General features: G+C 43.3%; 1 protein-coding gene across 1 annotated transcript in view; it reads left to right on the top strand.

Moving 5' to 3' along the window:
• LOC125486034 (forkhead box protein P2-like) overlaps nucleotides 1-5,765 on the top strand; it is a 270,838-nt gene that overhangs the window by 172,631 nt on the left and 92,442 nt on the right. The window lies entirely within an intron of this gene.

Genomic DNA, 5,765 nt, shown 5'->3' with positions numbered 1-5,765 from the left:
CCCTCCGACAGTGCCGCACTCCCTCAGTACTGACCCTCCGACAGTGCAGCACCCTTCAGCACTGACCCTCTGACAGTGCCGCACTCCCTCAGTACTGACCCTCCGACAGTGCGGCACTCCCTCAGCACTGACCCTCCGACAGTGCGGCGCTCCCTCAACACTGACCCTCCAACAGTGCGGCACTCCCTCAGTACTGACCCTCCGACAGTGCAGTGTTCCCTCGGCACTGACCCTCTGACAGTGTGGCACTCCCTGAAACATCAGCCATAATTCTTATGTTTGAATCTTGTTGAGGGATTGGAACGCACAACCATCTGACATCAGTAAAGGAGAGCATTATCCACTGCACCACTGTTGATGATAAAGATGTGGCTTTGGGCTCTGGAACAGACCAATAGACAAATGAAGGAGGGAGAATAGGCATTTGGACATTTACATGTGCATTCTTGTTTCAACTGAGAAACGAGTGAACCCACTCCTGATTGCTGTGCAAAACTTTGAATCTGAGTGTGCTTTCCAGTGGCTATTCTTCCGTCTTCTTCTGGAGCTATGGGAACTTCCAGACTTGCTAAAAAGCAGGGACCACAGAGCTGGATGAGACAGGTGACATCAGAGGTCTGGACAAAGTTGCAGGACTGGTGGCATCCAACAGAGGCCCTTCATCTCAGACGTGCTGTCTCAGGAAAGCCTCATAAAATCCCTCTCCCGCAGGTGGTTTCTGGCTGGAGAGACAGTCCAGCCTCAGCTCAGCTCAGTTCCAACTCCACTGCCACCAAATCCCAGACTGACATTAAGTATGAGAACATTGCAGGCTGTTCAGCCCCTTGAGCATGCTCTAGCATTCAGTCAATTGACAGCTGACCCGTCGTTTAAGGGATTAAGTTGTTACACTAAGATTTCAGGTTTATATGAAGCTCACACAGGGGGTTAGTGTTAGGCTTTGGTCTGTGTTTGAAAATTGGGTTCAAGTTTGAGTGTGTGATTCGTGTTAAAGACTTAAAGTTAAGTTGATTAGGTTAATGTTTGGGGTTTGGGTTGGATATCGAGACTGAGTTAAAGGTTAGGTTATGGTTAAACTGCTACAGTTAGAGTAGATGTCTACTGAATGCAGCAATGTATGATCAATACAAATAGTTATTTCACTGGCATCACTGATTATCGGGCTTGTATCTGAAAGCGAGGTGCCTGGTTATGTTACTGAGAGGCACAAGTTCAGTCTGTGTACAGGGAGTCAGGGTGGCAAGGGTAAGATTCATTTTTCAGTGGGTGTTTGACGTTAGAGTGCTGGGGGATATATGGGTAGGGGGATGGGGGGAAGGCAATGCAGAGATAAACCTCATTTTTGAATTCTAATCAAGTTGATTTAATGAGTGTAGGCAGCTGTGGGATCATGAGGCAGTGGGTGAACTCAGTGGGGGAGGCTATTTCTGTCATGATCTGAAACTTTTTTATTATTTTGTTTCTTGAAGTTGTATTTCAACAAGTTATGTTTAAAGATTTCATTTTTATTGCTGACTTTAGGACTCTGTGAGAGAGGGGGCAAGTTCAGCAGATTGGGCTTTGATGTTGCAGGGCCTCACTTGTTTTTAGGGATCTCTGATATATAAGAGTTGCTTTTGCTGATGTCACATTTTTAACTGCCTGTATTCCAAAAGGAAGATTATCTGATATTGGTTCAAAAATCAGGAATTAGCGAAAATGAAAATTTGCACAGATTAAGGTAAATGACGAGAGAGGTTGTCCATCTTGTCTAACCTTGGTTAGGCCCCACTTGGACACTGGGAGCAGACCTGGGCACCACACCTTAGGAACACATATTGACCTCGGAGGGAATACAACATAGGTTTACAAGAATGATACTTGGACCTAAGGGGTTAAGACATAGATAGGTTCTTAATTAGTTAGGGGATCAAGGGTTATGGGGAGAAGGCAGGAGAATTGGGCTGAGAAACATATCAGCCATGATTAAATGGTACAGCAGAATGATGGGCTGAATGGCCTAATTCTGCTCCTATATCTTATGGTCTGTTGGTACATGGTGATGTGTTGAAATGACAGGCAACCGGAAGCTCAGGGTCATTTTTGCGGACAGAACATAAGTGTTCTACAAAGCAGTCCCCAGTGTAGAGGAGACCACATTGTGAGCAGCGAATGCAGTTGGCTAGATTGAGTGATGTGAGGTAAAGCGCTGCTTCATCTGGAAGGTATGTCTGGGACCTTGGATCCTGAGGAGGGAGGAAATAAATGGGCAGGTGTTACACCCTCTGTGGTTGCAGGGGAAGGTGCCTCGGGGCTGTGGGGGAATGTTGGGAGTGAAGGAGGAGTGGACCAAGGGATCCCGGGGGGAATAGTCCCCTGTGGAACGCCAACAATGAACGAGAAGGAAATATGTGTCTGGCAGTGGCATCTAAAGGTGACGGCCATGGCAGTTAATGATTCTCTGGATGTGGATGCTGGTGGCATGGGAAGTCAGTACAAGGGGGACCCTACCACTGTTGTGGGATGGGGGGGTGAGGGCTGAAGTACAGGAGATGGGCCAGACCCAGCTGAGGGCTCTATCAGCTGTGGTGCTGGGGAATCCTCAGTTGAGGAAAAAGGTGGACATTTCTGAGGCCCCTCTACAGAAGGTAGCATTATCAGAACAAATGCAACAGAGGTGGAGACTGCTGACATCAGTCTTATTTTTCCCTAATTCAAATGTTCTCTCCTTGTCCTAAAAACCTGGTTTTGATTGAAATGCAATCTCAGGATTGCTCTGTCCATTTGGTCTCAGTACCTCCTTTAAGAGTGAATTGTCTTTTCAACGATTGTTTTAAATATGCAATTTCAAACATTTCAAACCTTTCCCCATTTCCCTGTGCCATTGACACAGGACACCTGCCCAGAGGAGCCTTCTCTGCATCGTTCCCAGGGACCAGGCTATTTCTCAATGACTGAGTGACCAATTCCAAGAAACAAACTCCAACTGGCTTCAGAGCAAAGCCCCAAGTAGTTTCAGTTTACCATCAGTTTCTTGTCTACAGAGCTGGAGGCTGCTGAACTAGATCAGCTGTTTCCATCATTACAACAGTGGCTGTAGTTCAACACCCACTTCATTGGCTGTAAAGCTCTTTGGGTCATCAAAATAGATGCCAAAGCAATGCAATACCTTTCATCTTTATTGTTTTTTCCTTTGTTAATTATGGCTCCACAGTGTGAAACTGAAAGGTGTAATCACTAGCAGACTTCCCTCAAGTTCCAAATGTTTTGTTCAATATCATTCATTATGTAAAGTAATTCCATGTATTTTAATCATCGATTGTGTCAAGCTTTATGTTTATCTATGCTGAATTAAATCAATGAGAGGTCTGTCACTTGTATCTGTTGTGCAGATCCTTCTGCTACCTCAGGGCAACATCATCAATCTCCATCACTCTCTCAAGTTTACTCCAAACACAATTGTGACCAAATTACATTTATAAACCTGAAGCAGTCTTTTAAGCTGAACTTTAGAGTTTGAACTGAGGCCAAGTCTGCCTTCTGAGGTCAATGTAAAAGATCCCATGATCACCGTTTCAGGGATTGACAAAAGAACACAAGAACAAGGAGCAGGAATAGACCATTCAGCCCATTGAACCTGTTCTGCCATTCATGATGGCAGATCCTCGGCTTCAATTCTACCGTCTTGTTCATTTGCCTGTCGCATAAATCTCTGAGAAATCGAGAGTCTGTCCATCACATCCTTCAGGGTAATCATCAGTGAAGTATCCGGAATATGATTACCCCTCAGGCACACTGGCCTGGTTGAATCAAACAACTTGAGCCAGTCTAATATATTCTGCATATTTCGATATGATTACTGGCAGATTATCCCATCATGATCTCATTACTGGTTGTGGGGACTTGCTGTGTGCCAATTAACTGCCAAGTTTCCTCACATTTCAAAGGTGATTTCAATTTTTTTAAAAAACTGTTTCATTGCTTGGAAAGCAAATTGGGACATCCTGACATGGGAAAGTTGCTATATGGATGCAAGTTATTTTGATTTCCCCCTTTGTCTTCTTGATCTCACATTTCACTTAATGAAATTTTCCACTTTGTTTAGAATATTCAGATGTGCTTTCAGAGAATATTTTTGTTCTGTGTTCACCATCATTTACAGAGTTACATTCGCAAAGAGAAAGTGCGGGTCATTACTCATTGATTCCATTGGCTGCCAGATAATGGTGTCAGTCTGATGGGTCAGCAGTTATTTGACTTACCTTCATCAGCTTCCTTTTATAATTTTATTTATTGGTGGTATGCGGGTATCTCTGACTGGGCCAGTGTTTATTACCCATCCCTAATCACCCAGGAGAAGGTGGTGGGAAGCTGCCTTCTTGAATTGTTGCAGTTCTTGGGCTGTATCAATGTTCTCAGTGTTAACCCACAGTGGGAGAGTGTCAAATCCTGACCATCATCTTCCCTTTCAGCATCCTTCGTAATGTAATAATCAGTATTATGTCACCCACAACCTTCACTAAAGACCCCCGGTCTGTGCAGCCCTTATTTCAAATATAACGTTGAATCGCAAGCAGTTAAGGAATACAATCACTATTTAGTTGTTAGACATTTAACAATTAATAATAATATATTGTTCATATCAACAACGATGTTTTATTGCATAATTTCACCGATATTGGTGTGGTTTCTGTATTAGAATGAACTCCATGTCAATATTTCTAATCGACCTATTCAGGTTATGACACATCTCTGGAGCAGGTGGGATTTGAACCCTAGCCTCCAGATAGATACACTTGCCCTGCTCCACTTGCTTAATGACAAGGTACAGCTTTAATCTGGCCTCTTCTTCTTAATGGTTCTAAATCGATTCCTCTTTCTGAACCAAATATCTGCAGTGAATACAGAAAACAGCATCCAACTCCTTCATTATTTTTACTGTCACTTTTTCAGAACAGCAGTTCTGGAAATGTAAATGTTGCTCAGGATTTCTCCTGATGATTGCTGCTATTATTTATTATCCAAGAATTCCTTTGCTAAACCTGCCTTCCATTCTCTCTCTCCTTGTCCATAAAGCTCAGCTCTTTGGCCAAACCAGTGAACACTCGTCTTGTTATTTCAAATAAAAGCAAAATGCTGCAGATGCTGGAAATCTATAACTATAGAAAATGCTGGAGAATCTCAGTATCTGTGGAAAGAGAAACAGAGTTAATGCTTTGGGTCCAATATGACTTGGCCTTTTATCTCCTTTGATTTCCTGTGGATTTTTGTATACTCCTATGAAGCACTTTAGATGTTGTCTCAGGTCAAAGGTGCTCAGAGATGAAAGCTGTTGTTGTAGCAAGGTTAGACGGACGGGTCTATGGTTGGATTTGCTCCCAGGCCGCCTGCAGTAGGAGCATTTTGTACAAGAACATTGGAAATAATTCTACTCCTTTCAGCCTGAGGCTCAAATCAACCACTTGGGGCAAAGGAACAGCCTGGATGCAGCTGGCTCTGTTGACCTTAGAGGCATCCAGGGACAGTAAGCATTAGCATGTGAATCATTCCTCGTCCCTCACACTGAAATCTGTACGTATAGCATATCTGACACACTGGGACTTATAGCAAAGTCTCCTGAGTGAGAAATTAAACGTGATGCTGAAATTGAAACTAATTTACCAAATGTTATCGTAGAATGAATATAAAAGATTTACAGTTACAGTTTGCAAAGATTTTATCTCAGTACTGTTAATGGCAATGTTCCAGAAACTGTTGCACAGGAATGGCCAGGTACAGGTGGGAAT

This window comes from Rhincodon typus, chromosome 25, assembly GCF_021869965.1.
Source record: "Rhincodon typus isolate 14 chromosome 25, sRhiTyp1.1, whole genome shotgun sequence".
In the NCBI taxonomy this organism is placed as follows: Eukaryota; Metazoa; Chordata; class Chondrichthyes; order Orectolobiformes; family Rhincodontidae; genus Rhincodon; species Rhincodon typus.
The sequence above is the reverse complement of the archived record's forward strand: the minus strand, read 5'-3'. Positions and strand labels throughout refer to the sequence as shown.